At 41.5% G+C, this 18,816-nt stretch overlaps 1 protein-coding gene across 1 annotated transcript in view; it reads right to left on the bottom strand.

Moving 5' to 3' along the window:
* POLR3B (RNA polymerase III subunit B) overlaps positions 1 to 18,816 on the bottom strand; it is a 144,108-nt gene that overhangs the window by 105,567 nt on the left and 19,725 nt on the right. The gene's annotated exons all lie outside the window — the stretch shown is intronic.

The following is an 18,816-nucleotide window of genomic DNA, read 5'->3' on the forward strand; positions in this document are numbered from 1 at the left end:
GCATTTCTTATCCCGTACACCAGCACGAAAAAGCTTCCGACCATCGGGGGAGAGTGGATAAACCAGTGGGCAGCCAGGCAGAACCTCCCGCCTTACTCCTGATCTACCACGTGCTGGATTTTGTCTCTTTTTGTGTCCCCAGCACTTATCAGAGCGCCTGGCACCTAGCTGGCACTTCAGAAATGTTTGCTGACTGCCTGACTGTTCTTCTAGGTGACCTTCTCTGGAGCCCCAGCTCTTCATCTGCAAAGGGAAAAGGCTGAATTCCAGATAATCTCGCAGCTTTCTTCCAGCCCTAACACCCAAGGTGCTTCATTCATCTCTGATTTTTCTTCCTCAAATTTGCCTTGAGTTTTCTTATAGATCGGAAATGTAAAATTAATGGGAATTCTGAAACTGTGGGAGGGGAAGGAAACAGAAATGTTAGAAATAGCTGAAATGCATACAATATCTTTTTTCTAGAACCCTTCACAAATCTAAAGCAACTTCATTAACTTAGAATACATAAATGTATTGTGCATAATGCAATATATGACTTTGGGTCAGGGAAAATCTGGGTTCAAATCCTGCCTTGGGCATTTATTGGCTGTGTGACTGAGCAAATCATTCAACTTCACCTGGAAAATGGGGATTAACAAGACTTAGAATTCCTGTGTCACAGCGTTCTCAGGAAGATCCAATGAAGTGACCGGATAGAGACGGGCTAGATCTGGGATTTCATCAATAAAAGCAACTCACATATGAGGAAACACCTTCTGCCGATGCAGAGCAGCCTCCTCTTTTCGATGGATTGTTTTAGCTTTGACTAAAGCATTGAGATTTTGAGTGACTTACCCAGAATCATACAACCAGCATGTGTCAACCCAGGTCTTCCTGGCCCCAGGGCCAACTCACAGTGACTACATCCATCCCCTCTGACTTTATTTTAAACCCTAAGTCGCCTGGCTTCTGGACTCATCGTCTGGCTGACTGCCCTCTCCAAAACTGCCAAATCTAATGGTTTTTTCCTCAATCCTCATCCTTCGTGACCTCTCTGCAGCCTTCAAGATTGTCAACTGTCATTCTCTGCCAGATATTCTCTAAGTTTTCATGACACTATTCTCCTCTGGATCTCCCGTCCAACTACTCTTTCTGGTCTCTTTCACTGAATTTTCTTCCAGGTCAAGTGCACTAACCATAGAGATTCCACTAGGCCCTGTTCTGGGCCTTCTTCTATACCAGGAGTTCTTAATCTAGGGTCCATGGACTTTTTTTTTTTTTTTTTTAGTATTTTAACAACAATTTCAACATAACTGATTTCTTTCATAATCCTGTGTATTTTAATTTATTCATTTAAAAACCTTAGTCTGAAAAGGGATCCAAATAGGCTTCAAAATTCCAAAGGGGTCCCAGGACACAAAAAAGATTAAGACTCTAGATTAATTTGCATAAAGATCTCATCAGCTCCCAAGGATTCAATGATCTCTATGGAGACAACTCCCAACTTTATACATCCAACCCAGAACTCTCTCCTGAGCTCTGTTCTCCCATTACATCTGCCTTTTGGATATCTCACATTCAACATGGTGCCGAACAGAACTCATTATCTTTCCCCCAAAACTCTTCCCTCCTTTCCAAGTTTCCTACTGCTGCTAAGGGCATTACCCATCCTCTCAGGCAATGCCTCCTCATTTCAATCCACCCTCCCTTCAGCTCCCACAATGGCTTTCCTATAAAATACAAGGATGACCAAATCATCTCCCTATTCAAGAAACTCCAAGTGACTCCCAATTTGCCTTCAGGATCAGACATAAAACCCTCTATATTGGCAATGAAAGCCCTTCACCAATGTCCCAGTCTTCTTACACTTACACTTTACTTAGCTCCCCAGTAACACTGATCCACTTACTGTCCCTTACACAGGACATTCCATTTCCCTGACGCCATGCTTTTGCCTTGGCTGTTCTCCACAACTCTCCTACATCCCCAGCTTCCCTGGCCTCCTTCAAGACTCAGTTCAGATCTCCCCTTCTGCAAGAAGCCTTACCCTATTGACAGCACCTTCCATTTACACTGTCTATGTCTCATGGGCATCAAATTCTTTACTTGTTTTCTCCAGCATTTGATTGTGAGGTCCTCGAGGACAGAAACAGGGTTCTTATCATTCCTGAATTCCCAGCTCTTAGCACAGTGCCCAGCACACAGTAAATGCTTAATAAATGCTTATTGACTTACTATGCCACATTCTTGCTCTAAGATAAAACATGTACAATATTTTCAAAACTTTAAAGAGCTACAGAAGTGCCAGCCGTCATCATGACAACATTTGCTCATAAAAAATATTGGGCTCATTTCAAAATGTGAAACTCCATTCAAAACTGTCTTCCTCCATTATTCTACCAACAGGTTGGTGGGAGGGGAGGAGAACAAGCCTTCACCTCTTTAACGGAACCTGTTCAAACAGATATCAGAAATAACATTCCAAGGTCTTAGAATCCCAGTAACTAACAAAAAACATTCATGTAACCTCTCTCCACCTCAGTTTCCTCATCTGTAAGTGAGGATCATAGTACTTCCCTCACAGAGCTGTTATGAAGTTCAAATGAGCTACGTAAATGGAAGTTCTTAAAAGTCAAAAAAATTACAAAGCCAGCTTGATTCCATTCAGCCAAGTATTTATTTGACGCTTCCTTCATGCAAGGCGAGGCCACACAAGCGGACAGAGGGACCTAACTAGTGAAATCTAGAACTAGCATGTTTCTAAGGCCTCATGGAAAACATGCTACTCATAAAAATGTAACGTTTTCATAGGGCTGAACACAAAAAACCCTTCCCTAAAGACCAAGGAAGAGAGGGGTCAAGATGTCTGCAGTCAACATCAGCAGGGGGAACAAGGAATCAAAATGTGAATATGATAGTTTTACAGCATGTTTTTCAATGTTATTAATGTTAGAGGTGGACGTGTAATTCTCTTCTCAGTCACCACAAAACTTCTGTTCTAGTTTTACAGATGACTTATTTACATTTCCAAATACACCTTCTTCCCTTCCTAATGAACATTCCTTTGGTACAAAGAATAAAAAAGTTAAACAAAACCAACTTACACACCAAACGCCCTAACAGTATAGTTCTCTAGCTCAAAAGCAAGAAAAGAGATACATTCTGAAAGGGAATTTTAAAAAAAGAAGTCAGTTTTGACAAGGATTCAAAATCCCCTGGAGCACAGCATCCTGTATCTCTCTTATAAAGACCAACTCAGAACAGTTTTTGAACAAAGGAAGTCTATTACTAAAAGTATATGGAAAGCGCACATCCCAAAGCAAGAAGTAAATAAACCAAGCTGGTGGAAACTTTTTCACATACAAATGAGCTTACCAAAAATTAAAGAGGCTAGCAAATAAAGTCAGATAACCCTATACTTTGTCATCCACAATAAGCAAGCACCCCTAAACAAACAGCAGATCTGGAGAAAGTGAGTTTTGTGTAGGACAAGCACAGAAAGGAAGAAAACAACCTCTCTGGTCACCAAATTAAAGCACTATGAGGACGTATCTGAGACATCAACCACTTCTCCGCAAAGAAATTACAGATCATCCGACACACATTGGTGAGATTGCAAGGAAACAGATCATACTCAGGCCTTAACACGCACAGGACTCTCAGCTCCTCGGCCAAGCAGCAGCCACTGTTTTTTGCCTTTCTTTGTACCCCTAGCATTTAGCCCAGGGTCTGGCTTGTAGTAGTCAATAGTCAACAAACATGTGTTAATTTATTAAGTGCCTACTACATGGTAGGTGCATAATAAATATGTGCCGACTGTTTGGAAGATATATTCTTTTTTAGAAAAAATAAAAACTAGAACTTAGCCCTCACTTAAAACCTCCAAGTTCAAGGTCCTGATACAGTTCCTAATAAAGTCAATTCAAGATCCAGACATAAAAATAACCAGCCTTAGTTCATAAACATAAATATAAGGCATCTCAGAAGAGAAATGTTAGGCATCACTAGATACTTGAGTCAGAATGTGTCACCTGTCCACACAGAGGTTGTTAGGTTCAACTTAACAAACAGTTATCATGGAGCATCTACTCTGCGTGAAGCAATGGACTGTTTCTGTCACTAGTGATGAACTTGTTCTCTCTGTGACTAGCCACATTCAAGGAGCCACAGTTAAGGGAGAAATCTCTAGCTCTGGAAGAAAAGGGTCTCTCTCCACACAAAGCTTACTGGTCCTCAAGGGGTTCAAACACTGACCTCGCTGGCCAAATACAGTATGCATGGACAAAAATGAATAGCAGCACCAGAGATCTCCAACTTTTCCCCTAGCCATCTACAGCCTTTTGGGCAATCAGTTAATCCACAATGGCAAGCATTGGTGATAAAATCTCACATCAACTTAGGGTACTTTAGTGAAAAAACGAGAACCTACTCTTCACTACACCCTACTACTTTTAGAATAACTGCAATTTCCACTGGTGAAGTTTAGTAACTGGGAGTTCACCAACTATGAACAAAGGAGGTAAAATGCACTTATTTATGGAGGAGAAAAAAACTAAAATGAAACGAAATGAGTAAGGTCTCACGTGTTATCACTCACACAAAGACCTAAGCACAACAGTCCTAAATACATTCATGTGCACCAAGATCTAGAGAAAAGTTTTCTTCCTTTATTTGCAATTATCTGAAATATGCTCTTCCACATTTCAAGAGGATCTGAGCCACAGGATTCAGAGCTATAACCGGGAATCTTAGCGATCATCCACTGTATCCGACTTATTTTACAAAAGAGAAGAAACTGATACCAAGACAGATGAAGGGCCCCACGGCACAGAGTTTGGTAAGCAGCAGCGCCAGGTTTCAAAACCAAGGTCTCTACTTGTACATCTCTTTCTGCCACATCGTATTCCTTGTTTCCTACTAAGACAGGAAAGGTACTTACACATATAGGATTTTCAACAAAGTTTGCAACAAAAGGGGAGTTTGAGGGTTAATTCTGAGAATTAATTGGAATATTCTGTTAAAAAAAATTTCCCGACATTTTAGTTAATTGAGGTACTACTTCAGCATACAGCAGGAGTACACATGTTTCTAAATCAAATTGACTGTGCTCTCTTAACAGGTCAAATTCTCCCCCAGGAATAAGTTGTTTTCATTCATCATCTCTCTCTGATGCATAGTGTTGTGGCCTCCTCTACTAGATGGTAAGCACTGGGAGGGCAAGGATTTCCTCTAGCAATTAGCACTGTGAATCAGACAGAGTGAGTATTTTTGAAGTGTTTATTGAATGAATAGTCATTTTATCTTTCAGAAAGATATCCAAGGGGCAGCTAGGTGGCGCAGTGGATAGAGCACTGGCCCTGAAGTCAGGAGGATCTGAGTTCAAATCTGTTCTCACACCAGATACTTGACACTTACTAGCTGTGTGACCCTGGGCAAGTCACTTAACCTCAATTGCTTTAAAAAGAAAAGAAAAGAAAAGAAAGCTTTCCAATAGCCTGAAGATCCACAGAAGGTGACAGTAATACAGGAGAACTAGTAGCAAGCTGCCAACCTGAGTAAGGAACATACAGGGAAGGGAGGAAATCTTCTCCATGACACACAAAGGGACAAATTAGGAGATAAACAGAAGAAAAGCATGGCACCTGCTCTTTTCACTTCAATGAGGCTAAACTTGGAGAAATATTTTATTTCAAATAATTTTGCTACTGCATCAGGTAGATGAATTCAGCCCCTACCAAACGCTTTCCACACTGCATTTGAAGAGGCTGCAAGATGACGGACATTGAAATGGTGGACAGGACAAAAGGGAAGCTCAGCCTCTACCTCCCAGGACGGCGGCTCAGCCACGGGGCTGACGGTGAGCGTAGAATGGAAAAGCTGGCTTCTTATTGGTCAAAAAATACTTGGTAAAACGTTTACTGTTGATTTTTCTCAGACAAACATACACAAAATAATGTATCCATTTATGTTCCTTCTACTTCACCTTTTTTAAGGGAGGCTGGAAAGATCGACCAAGTAAGAAAGCCATAAAGAACCAAGGCACGGACTTCAGAGAGAGAAGAAAAGCAAACTCGGGGCGGCGTCTCTCCAGAGGAGGTTTGCCTCTCGGTGTGCTCCAGCATCTCGTCCTTGTCTCTTCTCTCAATGGAAGAAGGAGCCTGCACTGTACCAGAGCTAAACCTTCATTTGTGCCCATTCCAGCTCTTCCAGAACCTTGCTCTGGCATCTTCCCTCTCCCTTGGTTTCTCCTCTGCTGGTTCACTTCCTGCTACCTACAAACGTGGGAAGGTGGTTCTGGCCTCAAAAACAACACACACAACTAGATGCAGATACAGCTACGTGTACGTATGTAAGCTCACACACACACAGACGCACGCCCTCGGGTGACCGCCTCTGCCCTCCTCCACTGCAGAGCACACAGGGAGGGTAGCAGGCCAGGCTTCCTCAGCACCCACTCGATCCCAGCCCTCAGCAATCTGCCTTCTGTTCTCATTCTACCCAAAGAGCTCTCTCCAAGGTCACCAATGCCTTCTTAATGGTCTTCTCTTGGTGCTTACGCTCCTTGACCTTTCTCAAGCCTCTGACACTGCTGACCACTTCTCTCCACTTCCGGCTACTCTGTCATCCCTTGGCCTTTGAGACACTGCCTTCTTCAGGTCCTCTGACTTGCCTGACCACTTGTTACACATCCTGCAGTCCTCAGTTCTCACGCTACCTGTGGGTGCCCCCAAAGGCTCTACCTTCAGCCTTCCTTTCTTTTCTCTCTAAACTCTCCGGGTGATCTAATTCACTTTGAAGACTTGAACTGTCAGTTCTCCACAGATGACTCCCAAGACTGTAGACACAGCTCCGTGTGCTCAGCAATTCTGGAGTTTCAACTTCCTAATAGGCGTCTCCAGCTGAAGGGCTCCAGCCATCGCCTCAAAATCCAAACAACCATTACCGTTTCCCTCCCTGAAGCCCAGACTGTGACACGAGCATCCTGCTAGGTGGGGTAGAGGATTGACAGGCTACTGAAGAAATGAAGGCCATCCATGTGCACAGACTATTTTCTTCCCAAGTTCAAGATATCCATCATCTGGGGCTGCTCCCTGTCCCTCTGCCCTCTCTTTTACATTCATCCTTAGGATCCCCCCAGTTCTCCTCTTGGCTGGACTACTGTAGTACAGCTTGCCTTCGACCCCTCATCTCTTCTTAAAGCACACAGCTGACAGTGTTACTCTTGAATTCAAAACCATCAGGGACTCTACTCTGCCCAGGAATAAAACTGAAATGTCTTAGAGTGTACTGAGTGCCTCCAATCTGTTTCTGACCCACTTTCAAAACCAGGTTTATTTCACTTGATTTCCCTTCAAAAACTGGACTCCAATCAAATGAAACTACTTTTTTATTCCCAGATGTCAGCCTGCCCTTCTGTATCTCCTCAGATTCAGCCGTTGCCTCCCTCTCTTACCTGTGGCACACTCGGCCTCCTCTTTAAATGCTTCTCTCCAGGCGTCCCCTCCTCCCAGAAGTCTTCCCTGATCCCCCCGCCAAAAAACCACCTCCTCCAATGTTCTTGTGGTACTTTTCCTGGGTTTCTCCCTGTACTCCATCATCTCCTGCCTCACGTCATATTGATGTGTGGGCAGATTCTATTGCCCCTTTAGACCATAAACCCCTTGATACAAGGGCCTTCGCTGTCTTTTTATACCTGTATGCCTATCACACGACCTTATCCATAGTGGATTTTCATAAATGTTTGTTAAATGAAATTATTTCTAGTAATTCTGATGGAATGTATTGTTATCAAATTTTTGAAAGCAGTTTTATGTTTCAGTAAAATCATAAATATCACACAAGAAATTTGAAACCAAGTCTTGATTTAAGAGAAAAATATGATGAAGAGAAATAATTCCCCCAATACTGACTTACATAAAGGAGAAAATGAAAACTACTGTGAAGCCTCTTAGGAGGTGAGCCACCACAACTCTAATTTTCACGGGCTCTGCCTCTCTCCCACCTTCCCTGGCTTCTTTCAAGTCCATCCTCCCTTCCACAGGAAGGCCTTCCCAGTCCCCTTTCATGCTAGTGCCTGTCCTCTATTGATTTTCTCCAGTCTATATTTTGTTTGTTCATAATTGTCTGTACATTGTTTCCCCCATTAGACTGTGAGAGCCTTGAGAGAAGAGAATGGGTTGTGCCTTTTTTTTCCTTTTACCCCCAACACAGCACAGTACCTGGCACATAACAAGCACTTAATAAATGTTTGTTGACTGATGACTGAACCAATAATTTTCCCATGTATTTATGACAAACAAGGATCCACATCCTTTTAAATAGGCTAGACTGTTTGTAAAATTGTTGGCTGTGGAATTAGTGGATCTGTAAACAAAATAATTTAAAAAAAAAAAGAATCGGGGCAGCGAGGTGGCACAGTGAATAGAGCACTGCCTTTGGAGTCAGGAGGACCTGAGTTCAAATCTGACCTCAGACACTTGACACTTACTAGCTGTGTGACCCTGGGCAAGTCACTTAACCCCTACTGCCTCAACAAAAAAGGGGAAAAAAAATCAGTTTTCTGTTACTTGATACCATTTGCATATAAGCACTGAAAATGATTTTTTTTTAAATTTTATTTAAAAAGATTCACTAAAGTTTTATTGAAAGCAAAGGGTTGGATTGTGTCAAGATAGCAGAATGAAAGGACTGAAGGGGGCCAGGCTCCTCACCGAAGAAAATAACAAACAGGAATAACAAAGGGAAGAAAAAGAGCTAAAAACAGACATTAAGAAAGTAAAAACAAACAAAATTTAAAATGATAACAGCAAATAGAGCTGACAAAATTTTTAAATACTCTAGAACTCAAACAGCTAAAATACCAAGAGCAACAGATGATGAAGAGAAACCATGCAAGACACCCCAAGAGATGCCATGTTCTAGGGTAGATAAGCGGGACGTGCTTAAAAAAAAAAAGCAAAAAGAAATAATAAAGAAAATGCCCAATATATAGAGGAGAAAACCTTTTTTAAAATCCCAAAAAGCAAAGCGCAGACCGAGTCCAGCAGAAAAAACTGCACATGATGCAGAGCAACTAAATGCACAGTTCCAAAAGAATGGGAGGAAAATCACTGGAATTATCAATACTGCTGCAAAGACATACAGATCTAAGTGACAGACCTAGAAAACAGAACACAACACAGCAAACTGGAGATTACTGATAACATCAAAAACTTGGGGGAAAAAAAAAAAGAATCCAGATACTACATTTCAAGAACTTACCAAAGAAAATTCCCCATAACTAGTAAATTCCCCATAACTAGTAAAAACCAGTGAAATGCAAACAGAATCCACAGGACATTCACAAAGATCTAAATGTCTGGACGTATCACATTTAAACTCTAACACAATAATAAATATGGAAAAATTCTATAAGCTGCCAGAAGTAGCAGCTTATTAAGGAAAGGCAATAAGGATCACAGCTGACTTGAGAGCAGATAAGCTATTGGAATGGATTCAAATTAAGAATGGGATCACTCTCCGGGAAGGGCAAAGGGAGGATATTAGGAGAAATTTAGGCAATTTATTGATTAAAAAAGTTGTCAATCAGAAAAAAATTTAAAGAACAGGTCATGAACTTAAAATTATCAACCCACCTCCCACAAAAACTCATGTTTCATGAAGACAGGAGATGCATATTTTAGGATTCTGAAATTTTAAGGATATCTGAGACTCTGAAAATACGGAGACACAATTCATATAGGTCTTTGAACAAATAAGCTATCTAGACAGAAAGATAACTAATTAAACAAGTAAAATAAAACATCAGCTAATAACATGAGACCCCGAGAGCCTTTAGTTTCATTACATTGGCTAAATCACTAAGATTTATAAGTATATTGCTTACTCTGATATTCTACATTTTGTTTAGTCATTTCCTAACTGATAGGCATCTTCTTTGTTCCCAGTTCTTTCCTAGCACAAAAGGTGCTGCTACAAATATTTTGTTGTGTGTGGGGCCCTTCTCTTTGCCCTCAATCTTGGAATACACGCTTAGGTATGGGTTCTCTGGGTAAAAGGGTATGGACATTTTAGTCATTTCCTTTGTATAATTAGACATTGGTTCAATTCACAGCTCCACCAACAATGCATCAGTGTGCCCATCTTCCCACAACCCTTACAGTTATAATTATTCTCGTCTTTTGCCATCTTTGCCTATTTGCTTGGTGTGAGGTAAAACTTCAGGGTTGTTTTGATTTATATTGACCTTTTGACCCATTATCCACTGGAAAATGGCTTTTGATTTTATATATTTCTGTTAGTTGTCTATGTATTTTGGATATCAGACCTTTACCACAGAGCTATCGGGATATAAAGATGTTTTTCCCAGTCAACTACATCCCTCCTTATCCCAGTTGCATTAATTTTGTTCATGCAAAACTTGATAACATGTAATCAAAATTATCTATTTCAACTTTTGTTATTGTTTCTATCCTTTGTTTGGTTAAGACTTCACCCCCTGCCCAGAGCCATGAAAGTTATATGATAGGCTTCTTTTCTATTTTTTTTTTATTCTGGTCAAACATTCATTTTGAATTTATTGCATATAACGGTATAAGATTTGGTCTAAACCTAATTTCTACTATATTTGCTTTCCAATTTTCCCAACAATTCTCGTCAAATAAGGAGTTTTTTCCTAGTTAATATATGTTTTCAAGTTTATTAGAAGCTGGTTTATTAAGTTTGCTTATTTCTGATTCTTTCTCACCTAGTCTGTTCTACTGATCTGCAGCTTTATAATATAATTATAGGTCTAGAACTGCTATTCTCCCTTAATTCCTACTTTTTTCATTATTCTCTTCTGTATTCTAGATCCTGCACTCCCTCAAATAAATGTTGTTATTTTTGTGTCTAGCTCTGTAAAGTATCCCTTTGGCAGCTTGATTTTAGAGCACTAAATCTGCACATTAACTATGACAGCACTGTCACTTTTATGATCAAACTGGAATCCCGAAAAGTCCTCCAGCGTTTCATTCTTTATTCCATAAGAAGCACTGATTGCGTGACCACATCTCTAAAGATACTGAGTGTGCTCCGGGAGACTGACTCCTGTATATTTTAAGTATTTTTGTAGATTTTCTGAATGAAAATTCCCTTCCTATTACTTCCCCCTGAATTTTGTTATTATTATAGAAAAATACTCATGATTTTCTTAACAATTATTCATTTAAAGCAAAGGAATTCTGTATGGAACTCTTCTGTGACACTTGGATCACTAGTAGAAGTAAGAACAAGAAAGTGCCCATTCTCATCTGGTCTAATGACTGAAGAAAAGACAACCTAACAATTACAACCAAACACAAAAAGGCTAACCTCCCTACGCCCCTCAAAACTCAAGCGTCAAAGAATGGACCAAAAATTAGGTTCCAACCAATTTCATCCAGAAGGTTGTAAGCAGACTGAAAATGAAGTGCTAGTCTGAAACTGACCACACCACTAGCGAATTGTGAAGACTGGTAGTGGTACTGATGACAGTGGATGGTGTCCAAACACGATTTCATTTCAAATATCTGAATATCTACTCTGTGGCAGAACTGTGCTAAAGCCCTCAGAACACAAGAACAAAAGCAGAACAATCCCCGTACCCAAAGGAGTCAATATTCTACAGAGGGGATACAATCAATATGTGTAAGTAATCGTAAAGGATATACAGATTAATACAACGTGATTTCAAGAGAGAAAGCTCATTAACAAGGGAGACCAGGGTGATTAGACTAGCAAAGGTCCGATGGATCCCGGCTTTCAAGCCAGAAGGGACTTTAAGGGCCCCTTAATCCAACCCCCTCGCTTTAAAGGTGAAGCAAAGGGAGGCCACCTCGTCCTAGGTCTCACAGGTGACCCTGGTGGTGGGACTGAGATCTGACCCTGGCTCAAGTCCTTTGACTCCCAGTTTGGCACTTGCTGCCGCTCCAAGTTTCACTGTGTAAGGAACAGACACTCACAGTGCACTGAGGGAGGAAGGCAGAATTGTATTTCTAGTGAATAACAAATAAATTAGAGAGAAGAGAAGAGTGTGCAAAGGGGACAATGTGAAAGAGAACTGCTAGGCAGGTGGGGGCCTGACTGGGGTGGGTGGGTGGCCTGAAAGGCCAAGCTGAGGATCTCACCCTAGCGGGCACTGAAGAGAGGAGGAGGGTGAGATGGGATCACGTCTGTACTGGGAGTACCAACCTGAACTGCTACTTGGAGGTAGGCCAGACACTGGAAGCAGGGAGAGAACTAGAAGGCTACTACAGATTCGGAATATACCGCTGAAGTGACTAAAATGCCCATGCCTTTGACCCAGAGATGCCACTACTGGCCTCACAGACAAAGGAGACCATTGATACCAAGATACTTACAGACCGCTTACTGTGACAGTAAGGACTGGGAACAAGGTATGCCCATCCACTAGAGGATGGCTAAACGCACCATGGTACACGAATGTCATGGAATCCTTCTGTGATGGACAAATTGGCGACAGAAGAATAGAGAGAAGCATGGAAAGATCTGCACGCGTGAACTGATGCAGTCAAGGAAGCAGGGCCAAGAAAACCACAGACACCACAGCTGCAACAGTGTACTTGGAAAGAACACACACACACACACACACACACACACACAAAATCAGAGGTACACACTGCAAAATTACACAAGCCTGTCCTGAAAGAAAAGACACAAGAAGATGGTCCCAACGCCCTCCTTCAGAGGTGACAGTTTATGAGTGTTGCTCACAGCACATGGTCTTGGATTTTCTCAATGTACTGGTCAGGTGTGCTGATTTTTTTCCCCTTTGTTTCTATTTTTTGTCTTAAAAAAAACTATTAGTTATATGGGTTGGCTTTCTGAGAGGGGAGAGATATTCGGGAAAACTATGATGGTTAAAAACAAAAGCCCAATAAACGCTCAAAAAAAAAAGAAAAGAAAATTACTGCAGTAGTCCAAAAGCGGTAATAAGGACCTGAACTAATGTGGTGGCTGTCAGCGGAAAAAGAAAAAAAAAATGGATACAAGAGATGTGGTAGAGGTAGAATTGATAAGACTTGGGAATGACTGAATATGGGAGATGAGGGAGAGGCCAGAGACAAAGCTGACTCCAAGCCTGAAACCAAAGTGACGGGAAGGTCGGTGGTACTCTCAACAGAAATGGGAACACGTGAAAGGCAGATGGATTTAAGGAGAAACGACGCGTCACATTTGGGCGTGCTGGGTTCGGTAAGGCTACTAGCAATCCGGATGATGCCTACCAGGCAGCTGGCTAAAAGGTTCTCTATAAAGTGAGCACGTGAACCTCATCATTTTAAAAAATGTTTTTATTCATCTGTTGCTTTATATCATCTGCATTTCCAAACTATCTGAAAATAAAGCAACCAAGAATGTCATTACATGCAGTGTTCCAACCCCCAGCCTCCCAACTCTACAATCATGGGGGGGCCCCTAATAATTCCACAGTGAACTTCATGAGGAGAAAGCTCACAACCTTTGCAGAAAAGATTTTAATATGACAAATCTAAAAGGTGTCAATATCTGTAAAACTGCTATGTCACACATCCCCTCTCCTCTGAATGAGCGGAGGTCAAAGGACACGGACAGATTATTTACAAAAAGGGAACAGGAACTGGTAGCAAATCACACAAAAAGATCTTCAAACTATATCTGTCATTTGGTCTTCACAGCTGCCTACTGAGATATTACTCTTGATTCCCCTCCTTATATAAGGAAATTGAGGCAAAAGGGGTAAGTGACTTGCCCAGGGTCACACAGATTGTAAATACCTGAGATGGGATTTGAACCCAGGTCTTCCTGAAACCAAATCTAGCCCTCTCTACGTTCTACCAAGCTATCGCTACAAACCAGTGAAGGTATCTGATGGGATTTTACCCCAAAAAACAATAAAAAAGGAAAATGGGACCTAAATGTACAAAAATCGTCATAGCTTGTTCTACTAGTAATAGCAAAAAAAAAAAAAATTAGAAATAATCTGTATGTCCAAAATTGGAGAACGGCCACATCAATTATGGATTATTAATGTAATGAATATTATGATGCCACAAAAATTCTAAATATTAAGCACACAAGAAAACAGGCCTACATAAAGTGACACAGAATGAAATCAGCAGAATCAAAACTGTCAATATACACATACAGATAGATGAAAGGCAGACCCGGTAGAATGGAGACCGAGAGTGGGCCTCAGAGTTAGGAAGAGCTGAGTTCTAGTCAAGTGTCAATCTAACAGGAATTAAGCACCTTGATTACAATCATAAAGTTGTGATGATCTTTAAAGAGCCATCTGGCCCAGTTATGTCCCTAAGCCTCAGGCTCTCTTTCCATCTTTCGTGAGATACTCCTCCCTCCACTGACAGGGACAGCAGCCCTTCCAAGCCTTCTTTCATCTGCCACTATCAGTAACATGCTTCTGCACACCCTCCATAAGACTATCTCCCTAACCCACCAGGGATCTCGTATTCATTCTTTTCCTATTGTCTGGACACCAGTGTAGGGTCTGCAGTGCCCATTATCCCTCACTCTTGCTATACCATCAGCCCATCTCGTTTTCCAGTTATACATGGTCTTTTACACCATGATGCATACACATCTTATCTTCGGAGATTTGCTACAAGCTCCTTAGACCTGCTACACGTCGTTCTATGGTCTTTCGGCTAACTGACAATTCTTCTGAGACTTATGTTCCATACCTACAACCACAGGGCACCATTGGTATAAAATTGGTGTTTGGAAAAAAAAGTGGGGGGGTGTTCTTGCAGACAGGATCTTAAGACCTCTGAAAGGACTGTTTCGAGAGTGCAAGCCAGCACAACCTCTTCTCTCATTCAATTCTGGCTCACTGTCTATCTATAGAGTCTATGCAAGATATATTACCGATGGACTAAGTTAATTGAGCTTACACAACAGCATATTTTGATGTGGGTAATGGGTGTTCTTCCATCCGCTTGGGTTTTCCACTATGGATGGCCAGGCTGATATCTTTCAGATACCTGTAGATCTCACTGAGGGGATGTTGTACTGTCCCATGTCTGACGGCTTCATCAGCTTTCTCTCATCTATCAATTCCTCTTCACTCATACTATAACCACAGTGCTCCACATGACTTTTTTCCTGGGATTACCGTAAAAGCCTAATTTCTTTACATTTGTTTTCATTTATAAGGAGAATTTCAATGTGGATTTGGAACAATTACTCCATCAAATCACTGGTTAATGGATGGAGATCATATTAACTAATGGGAAAACTGATGTTCACACACACACACACACACACACACTTGACTGGAGCCTTCTAAGAAAGCTACCTTGTTCTTTAAAATGGCTAGAAGAAATGATGTTGTGATGAACACAGAGGAACACGGGAAGCTTTTTATGAACTGATGCAAAGTGAAATGAGCAAGGCCGCGAACAACATACACTCTAACAACAACTTAAGTAGAAAGAGTAAGACGCCAAACAACTAAAAGCAAATGCACCGCCATTATAAAGACCAAATGGAAGTTAAATGAGGAGACATGAGAAGACACCCCCAAGCCAATCCTCTGTGGAGGTGGAAGGGCATAGGTGTTACACACTGCAGGCGTTTTCAGACTTTCTCAATGTACTGATCAGTTGTGCTTTCCCCCCTCTTTTAAAAAAAAAAAAGCTATTTGTCATATGGAATCACTCCTAAGGAGGGGAAAGGGGAAGAGGAGGAGGGATACATGAGACACCATGGTGATGTAAGAAACAGAAAATATCAATAAAGAAGAAATTTTTCAACAGCTAAAGGCAGAAAGCCCTTTGGAGTCCTTGACAGCACGTCCCAACGTTTAACCTCAGTCAAGAAGTCCTTCCTTATGGGCCATGGGCTGCTCTTCCCCTCCTTCGGGTTTTGGACCAACCCACTCTTTCATAAGGACAGTGAGGCCCTTCCAGGTAGTTTTAAGCTTTCAGGCCAAGATGTGCAGGGTGTTTGATAAACGACACCACATGTTCAGAAAACAGAGCTAATGCCCTAAAGAACTAAACACTTCCTTCATTTGGTCATCAAACTACGATGATGATGACTTCGGCAGACTCATCAAAAGCTCTCCAACTCCAAAGGCCAAAGTTCTGCTTTACAACCTAGTTAGTTCTCAATCGAGTGAGCGTTACAAATAAATGGAGAAGATTGCTATGGAAACTTCAGCAACATGCCCAACTATTTTACCTTGCAGACATAATTTAGACATCTAAAAAGTAGCTTTATGTGGGACCCTTTGTACTCCAGGTACCTCAAATCATTTTGCCTCACTAATGAGTTAAAAACTTGTACAATAACAGCCAGATGCAGACTCAGCACTACCACCCTATTTCAACCAAAGCTTGCACAGTCTGGGGAGTTAATGTAAGAAAAATAAGGGATGATAATCTGTGATTCATCCACTCTTTAAAAATACATTTCCTCAACTGCTGAATTTGACTGTGCCAAGGGTGAACATACCGGACCACACAGAACAATTAAATAAACTCATAGTAGAAAATCAATGCAATAACTGCATGTACTTCATGTACCTTCACTGATCTGAAAAAGAAATTTCAAAAAGGGCTAAGAGAACATGGATTTTATTAGTCAACGACTGTTACAACAAGGTCACTAGGGAGTTCCCTTTCTGCTATGGTCGCCACAAAGGAAGCAGGCCTAAAAAGAAAAGGATGATATGCAAATTGACAGCAGTGACTTGACAAATATTAAGTAGATGAAGGGTAAAAGGTCTCCATTTCCCTGCTGCTCAGAAACAGGGATCTCAGTCTTCTTTTAAAATTGATTACACTGAATCTGTCATTACAAAAACAAAAACAAGACCGGTAATCTGTTATCATCGGTAACAAGATGTCTTTCTCTGAAAAATAAAAATGGACCCTAATTTGGCTACCAGAGAGGTTCCTCTAAACTTCAAATTTATTCTACTACAAGACTAGAGACATCCCAGTGAAAACGCTGAGCACACAGAGGGAAAATGGGAAAAGATTTCTGGATGAGAGCTTTGCCACAACTCAAGCTAAGGCTGACGCAGGACCCAAGGCTCTCTGTTAGGCACACTCAGACTCAGCATGAAGGATTCTCGTTCCCTCGTTCTGTCCCTTTCGGCCGACTGCTGGCTGAAACACCTGTTTATGTCATACTCACTTGACAGGAAGAGGAACGTGAAGAAATTTCTCCCATCTTTCATGCTTATTTTTCGTTACTGTCTTCTCCTTCCTGGGGTCCGGCAGCATATGAAATGAGAGTCTAAGAGTTTGCCCAACGATCATTTTCCAGCCCTCCTCCGTGTCCATGTCTATAAGATGAGGACGCAGGACTGGGTGATCTCTAAGGGCCCTTCTATCCTGAAGGTCCAATGACGAGGCACTTAGCCCGGTAAATTGTAGTCGGCTTCAAAAAGATCTTTTTAATTGGAGTCTAACAAATGCTCTGGGACCCCCAAGAAGTAGGAAAAGCTTCTACTCGTGTCTGCTATGGAGAAAAAGGGGAATTCTTCCAGCTTAGGCACTAGCTCTGCAACTCTGATCACTTCCAAATATTTTTGGGTTCACAGCTGCATAATTATTTAAGATTAAGTTAGTCCCCTGGAGGAACTAGAAGGACAGTTATTGCATGCCAAGGCACACACAGTCCTGGCTAGTTCATTGGACTGGCTTGCTCAGAGGGTCTCTTCAGAAGGAATAAAGTTGCTTTAGCTCAAATTTCATCTGGACCTTTTTCTTCCCATGTATGATGACTCTATAGATGTGCAATGATATCCTTAAAATGTAAAATCCCAGCCATATAAATGCGTATTAACCTGTGATACAAATGTTTCGTTTCATAGGGGGAAAATCATGGCACCTGATCCGTATGGGTGTCAGATGCACACATCAATAATGAGATGGGGGAATAGCAAGGGATAAGAGGGGAAAATGCAAGCAGTGTAAAAACAAAAATTATTAATAAAAACTTATTTTAAAAATAAGAACAAATGTACACATAAACATGCTCACTTTGATCTGTCTTGCTGTGTCTACACCCGTCAATGGAATGGGTCTGATGTGTGAGCGCGTGCTGCCCTCTCCTGGAGATCTAATTGCACCAGGCTAGTTAGAGAATTCGACAAACCAGAATTCCACCAGGTCAAAAAGCAGAGGCAGGCTACACTGGCCGTGAAGAACATAAACTGAGAAGGGAGACGTAAAACCGTGTTTAGTCTTGCCGGAATGGGGCAGGCTTTGGGGAAACAAAGTTTCTTGAACTCCTACCAAGCAGCCAAGCACAGACATGTCCAAGAGCTCACCGAAGAGTTAAAGAACACTCCTGGCTTACACGGTGACGGGGCTCTACACAGCACCTCTGCACACATTACTTCATCTGCTCCTCACCACAAGGACACTCCCCAAGGACTACACAAGCACTACTACATAGAGGGTTAGTATTACCACATGAAGAGCCAAGACTGGAGGCTAACTCTAGGGTCAGCTTACAGATTTCTAAAACAGGCTCATGGAAGCCAGACAGATCCTCTTCCAAGAGAAAACTACTTACGGTCATCTTAGTTCAGTGAGCCATTTTCCCAATTTGTCCTATCAGGAAATTCTTTCCTGTGTGTAACATAATGCACTCATGATACATCTCCAGCACATCTCCTTGTTCTCTTCCAAGTGGCCACAGGAAAAAGACAATCACGATATTCTTTTCTAAATAATGATACCTCATAGTCTCTGAGCATTGAATTTTTAAAGGAGGAAAAAAATGTTCAGTTCTAATTTTGTTCTGACCAACCAAAATGTCTCTAGGTGTTTTCCCCAGGTAGCA

This window comes from Vombatus ursinus, unplaced genomic scaffold (genome assembly GCF_900497805.2).
Source record: "Vombatus ursinus unplaced genomic scaffold, bare-nosed wombat genome assembly UNPS02003292.1, whole genome shotgun sequence".
In the NCBI taxonomy this organism is placed as follows: domain Eukaryota; kingdom Metazoa; phylum Chordata; class Mammalia; order Diprotodontia; family Vombatidae; genus Vombatus; species Vombatus ursinus.